Below are 6,589 nucleotides of genomic sequence, written 5' to 3'. Positions count from 1 at the left end.
GGTATGTCTATGTCATGGAACACTATTCTATTAGGAACCAGGAGGGATGGGAATTCAGGGAAGCGTGGAGGGATTTGCATGAAGTGATGCTGAATGAGATGAGCAGATCCAGAAAAACACTGTACACCCTAACAGCAACATGTGGGTGATGATCAACCTTGATGGACTTGCTCATTCCATCAGTGCAACAATCAGGGAGAATTTGGGGCTGTCTGCAATGGAGAATAGCATCTGTATCCAGAGAATCAACTGTGGAGTTTGAACAAAGACCAAGGACTATTAAATTAAATTTAGAAGGGAAAAAACTTGATATCTTATTGTCTGACCTTGCTATCTCTTATACTTTGTTTCTTCCTTAAGGATATGATTTCTCTCTCATCACATTCAATTTGGATCAATCTATACCATGGAAGCAATGTAAAGACTGACAAATTGTTTTCTGTGGGGGCTGAGGGGAGGGAAGTAAGATTGAGGGGAAAAATTGTAAAACTCAAAATAAATAAAATCTTTAAATAAAAGAAAAGATGGCATAGTCCAGTGATGGCCTTTGAATAGAGAAGGGGACAGGTTCCAGATATATTGTGCAGCAGAATCAATAATGTGTATCAGTTGATTATACAGGTGAAGGAAGACTCGAGTAACCTTTAGGTTTCAAACTTGGGGTAACTGGAAGAACAGTGATACCCTCAAGAATAGAGGTCTTAAGAAGGGAGGATTTGAGGGAAAATACAATGAGTTGCCAGGGACATCCAGTTCAAAATTCCCATAGATAGTTGGTGATGCAGGGAAATAATTCAGAGGAGAAAATGGGACTGGCTTTAAATATCTTGGAGTTATCCTTGTAGAAGTGATAGATGAAGCCACAGAAACTAATGAGGTGAAAGCAGTGTCATGAAAATCCAGGCAGGAAGGGGTATCTAGAAGAAGGTGGTAGCAATGTCAAAGCAACAGAGAGCAAGAAAGATAAGGATTTGGTCATTAAGAGATCATTGGTAACCTTAGACACACCAGTTTCAGTTGAGTGGTGAGCTAAGAAGCTAAGTTAAAAGGGTCAAAAGTTAGTGAGAATTGAGGAAATGAAAGAATGAGACTAGACTGGTTTTTTTTCTAGGTGGAAAACTGAAAAGAAGAGATCTAGATCAGTATCTTGAGAGGATGAACTTCATATTGTTTAAAGAATAAAGGCTGTAACTCACTAGCCCTAGAGTCAGGAGGACCTGAGTTCAAATGCGGCCTCAGACACTTAATAATTATCTAACTGTGTGACCTTTGGCAAGTCATTTAACTCCACAACCTTACCCCCCTCAAAAAAATCATAAAAAAAGAATGGAGATTGTCTTAATATATTTGTAAGCAGTAAGAAAGGAGCTAGAACTTAAGGAGGATTAGAAATTTGGGGAAAGGAAGAGGGAATGAACAAAGAGTTAACATGAATAAAGAAAAGGATTCTTACAAGACATATTGGAGATAAAACTTACATCAGAGTGACAGAGAAATAATTCCTTTACATAGTGCAATCTTGTATATTCCTCTTAGGTCATAAAAGTCAAAGAAGGGGCAACTAGGTGGCGCAGTGGATAGAGCACCCACCCTGGAGTCAGGAGGACCTGAGTTCAAATTTGGGCTCAGATACTTAATACTTACTTAGCTGTGTGAACTTGGACAAGTCACTTAATCCCATTCATTGCCTTGTAAAAAAAAATTAAAGAAAAGACAGGTTCATAATCCTATGCTTCCTTCAATGTCATAAAAGTTGAACAAACTTTCATAAACAGTCTTAATTTCATACATAAACACATCTAATTAAACAGATGGTATAAAAAAACTAAAGTTACAGATCAAACTACTTTTAGAGGATTCACAAATAAGCTGATTGAGGGGGAAAATTTACATATTACCAAGGAGTTAGTTCAGTTGAAAGGAGTTGTAAGAAATGACCCTGTTCCCCAAATGATAAAAATTAATAAAAAAGAAATTTAAAATTCTCATACAGTTTTCTGTTTTGATCATGGAGAAATCTGTAATGCTTCTCTTTGAACTTATAAATGGATTTATCTATATTAGAATTGGGGCATACACTTCTATAGGCAAACATAAGCACCAAGAAACATTAAAGCAAAAATAATAATCATCATCAATTAAATAACATAAATTCTCTTTGATCCAGTTTGTTCTTAGTGACTCTCTCCCAATGTCCATTTAATCAGCACATTTCATCTTGGAGCTTAGCTTTCCTGGAGCTATCTGATCCTTAGAAACATTTTCCCTTGGAAAAAGGTCATGCGGGGGGTGGGGGGGTCCTCCTAATATTCCTCTGAATCCAAGTCATTTGCAGAGATTTCTTTGGTAATTTTGAGAAAACCTGCTAGGGATAAGACTCCATACAATTTAATAAGGACTTAAATTTGGTCTTCCAAATTTAGTTCATATGGTGAAAATCATATCTAATCTTATGAAGTTAATCCAATTAGCAATAACCTATACTAGGAACATCAAATTAGACTATCCAATAGTTCATCTGAAGGTGTAAAGAATTTCTTTTTTTACAGTCCATTTGCTCTTTCTATCTCCATCTAAACTTTGCATATTGATTATAGACAACCATCTTACAGGCTGAAGGAGGCATATAAAAAGGAGGCATTTTATGTCCATGTGGCCCTGGATATAAAATGAGCCCCTCAAATAGAAACTTCAAATCAGGAAAAAAAAATGAACAAAGATAATATAAAAAAATCTATTTACAACATTAAATTTTACGTGTATAATCCTTACTCAAAATTTGAGAACTTAGCTTGTTTATGAGGGAAGGGAATTTACTTGTATATATTTAATCAAGTCTAAAGGATGCCAAGTACTTCGTTTTACTTTTTCTGTCTTATTTTCAATTACCTTCAGGATCAAAGGAAAAAATATCATCTAGGAATAACATGTTTACTTAGTAAGTGTGTCCTTAATAGAAGTATTTAAAAGACAATTTTATATATAGATAGATAAATAGATATGTATATGTATGCACACACATGTATTGTGTAAAACAGAAGTTGTTACCCCACCTTAAGAAGTGAAACAAATCAAAGAGAGCAAAGGAACATTTATTACAGTTCTCATGAGAAGTAGATCTGTGATACCCTAATAAGGAGACTCACACACATAAAATTACAGAAGAACAACCTTTATACTGTTAATTCAGCCCTAATCCTTCCACCAGAAAATGGAGCCCCTTCCACAACTTCTTTGGGCATACATTCCTTATCTTACATATATCTCAGAGATATATGCAAAAAAACTTAATAATCTTGTGGTTTTTCTCAAAGTAAAGTTTACTGTTCCATTAAAATTTAAAACTTTTACATAAAATTTTAAACTTAAAACTTTTACATTTTTATCATATCACTGTCCTAATTCCTACTTGGTGGATCTGTGTATACGTATATAACTATAGCCATATATTTATATGTGTGTATGTATATCTATATGCTAGAGCATCATATTAAAATCTAAGTTTTCATCTTTATAATATTTGAGTTGTGGTAGCAGATACCTTCTACATGAACCATGAAAGGCCATATTTTTCCCTACCACATAACATACCTGAGAAAATATTTGTCTTAAAAAGAAGACAATACAATGAATTTATGAACAGGAACTGATCATTAAAAACACAGTGCAGTGTCCCAAAGGCAATCCAATCCTCACCTCCTAATGAGGATTTCAAAAGGCACAAATAAACAAATATTCTACAACAAAAGAATGAGGTGAATAAATATAAAAAGGTGAGAAAGCATGGTATAACTAGGGATGAATCAATCAAAAATATTACTACTTATGTACTAGGCATTAGGAATACAAAGGCAGAAGTTAAACAGTCCCTGTCCTCAAGGAGCTTACATTCTATCATCTACCATGCATAAATATAAAAAAAATAGGCAAAATAGATGCAAAATAATTTGAAGCAAAAGTAGTAAATACAGATAGGAGAAACAGGAAAAGTTTCATATAGAAGTTAGTTCCTAAGGACTCTGAAAGGAAAAGTTAGAGATGATTTGTAAAGGAACAGAGACAAAAATGGAATTCAATATATGAGGAACAGTAAACAGGTCAGTTGGACTGACTGATGTACACGAAGGGAAAGAATTATACAAAAAAAATACTAGAAAGGAACCAAACTGAGAAGGGTTTTAAATGTCAAACTGAGAATTTATGTTTGATACTATAAGTAATTAAGAACCGCTAGAGTTTATTGAGTAGAGGAGTGACACAGTCAAATCTAGGCTTTAGAAAAGCCCCTTTGGTTAACTGTGAAACTGCGCCCAAGACACTGTCATCTTCAATGTTTGTTCTGCCTGCCAATTTACACAATGGACTGCCTATCTGACTGTAGAGCATACCCTTGTCAGAACAAGGGAAATTATTCATCTATTTTAGGGGGGTTTTCCTGTGTAAAATATTAAGCCAATCTCTTGAGCAAATATAAATTAAGATGACTATGACAATAATGTCTTACAATACTTATATATCTGAAGCATTAAATTCAGAATAGTTTGAAATTTGAGGGGAGAGTGGGAGGACCAAGGCATTTTATCTCCAACCTATCTAGTTCTAATATGTTACGTTGTGGCTCCTGTTTCTGTTATTTGTTTTTCAATCGTGTTGATTGTGCCCCTCTGAGATTTTCTCAGCAAAGATACACAGTACTTTGTCATTTCCTTCTACAGCTCATTTTATAGATGAGAAAACTGAGACAAATAGGTTAAAATGACTTGCCCAGAGTCCCATAGCAGAGAAGTATCCAAGGCCAAATTTGAACTCAGAATTCACTGCACCATCCAGCTATAGCCTATCTCTGCTACTAGGTTAATTTTTTTTTATTGCTAATTATGTTGCAGGGGCTCTATATTTCCTATGATGAATCACAAATTGACCCAGGAATGCAGGAGTAACAAAGAAAAAAAAAAAAGATTTATTAAGAAGTCGTTGCAACACAAAGTGAGTGTTAGAGAAAGTGAAGAGAAATTAAAGACCACATGGATTTCTTTTTTTTAGTAATAGAGATTAACAAAGCAGGCCAGCTACTAAATTAATTTAGGCAGGGAATCCCAAGAGAATAAGAGATTTAGCACCCACCAGAGTTTTCTTAAATGGCCCCTCAGGGCCCATGGGAAAAGGCAATGTTTTAGGAGTTGTCCAAGTCCTGCATTGGAAAGTTTACCTTTTGGAAGTGGTCAGGGGTCTTCATTGGAGGGTCTGATTCCAGTAAGGTTGTTTTTCAGATGATTTTGTCACTCTTGCATAATCTTACTTGGCCTTACCAATGAGAACATGGCCAAGGTCAGACTGGAGGTCAAGGATGTCAAAGTAACATGAATGAAGTGTTTTAACAGTACAGAGGGTTATGAGGATCAGTAGGATTACAAGATTTTAACAGATTACAAAATTATAAATTACAAAATTTGTTTCCAATGTTCCCTATGTCCATGATTCTCTGTATCAATTATAGACTTGAGGCCCTCACTTGTCTCCCCAACTCTACTCTGAAATCTACTCACACACAAAAGTGTCAAGCTGAAATAAGACTACCAAAGGAGCAACTAGGGTTAATTAGGGACAGATAGGTGACATGAATTCCAGGCCTGGAATCAAGATCATCTTCCTGAGTTCAAATCTGGCAGCAGACACTTTTCTGTGGCCCTAGGCAAGACATTTAAGCTTGTTTGCCTCAGTTCCTCATCTGTTAAAAATGAACTGGAGAATGGTAAACCATTCTTATATCTTTGCCAAGAAAATCCCAGATAAGGGTCACGAAGAGTGGGATGTGACTGAAACTGAACAAGAACAACCAAAGTAGCAAAAATTAGCATCTTTTAATAAAGGCAAGAGAAATGCAATTCAAGACACTATATAGTACAGAAGTCTTGGAGTGCCCAAGAGAGACAGAGGTTGCCTGGTTTAAATAGCTAAATAGGAAAGGAGTCTCATGGAAGGTTGGACCTGGCAAAGTTGTTACAAAAGCATTTCTGGGGGCAGCTAGGTGGCGTAGTGGATAAAGCACTGGCCCTGGAGTCAGGAGTACCTGGGTTCAAATCCGGTCTCAGACACTTAATAATTACCTAGCTGTGTGGCCTTGGGCAAGCCACTTAACCCCATTTGCCTTGAAAAAACAAAACAAAAAAAAAAAGCATTTCTGCATAACAACTGAAAGTCTAGAGAAGGCAGGGAAGGCTGGGGAATGGTGATAATTGTTCAGAACAGCAGGCTTCAAGTTGAGCAATGGGGAGCTTCCTGAGATGACATGGCCAACTCAAAATCTCTCAGATCTTACTATCATCCTATACATAGTAAGATTCCATTATTCTCCTTGATAAGGTCCAAAATACATCATCATGATCCACAGTTAGCAGCTCGTTAACTATGGTGTTCTCAGGTCTTTGGTGATTGCTCACTGGAGGAGGTGACCAACTTGACAACCAGAAACCCTCGACTTTCCCCAGTTCCACCAGTAGAACTGATTTCTATATATCCTCCCTTCTCAACAATGTGGCATTGAAGTTTATCTAGTTGCCTTATCACTTTCATTTATATTTTATTGGGC

Source organism: Macrotis lagotis, chromosome 1 (assembly GCF_037893015.1).
Source record: "Macrotis lagotis isolate mMagLag1 chromosome 1, bilby.v1.9.chrom.fasta, whole genome shotgun sequence".
NCBI lineage: Eukaryota > Metazoa > Chordata > Mammalia > Peramelemorphia > Peramelidae > Macrotis > Macrotis lagotis.
The sequence above is the reverse complement of the archived record's forward strand: the minus strand, read 5'-3'. Positions refer to the sequence as shown.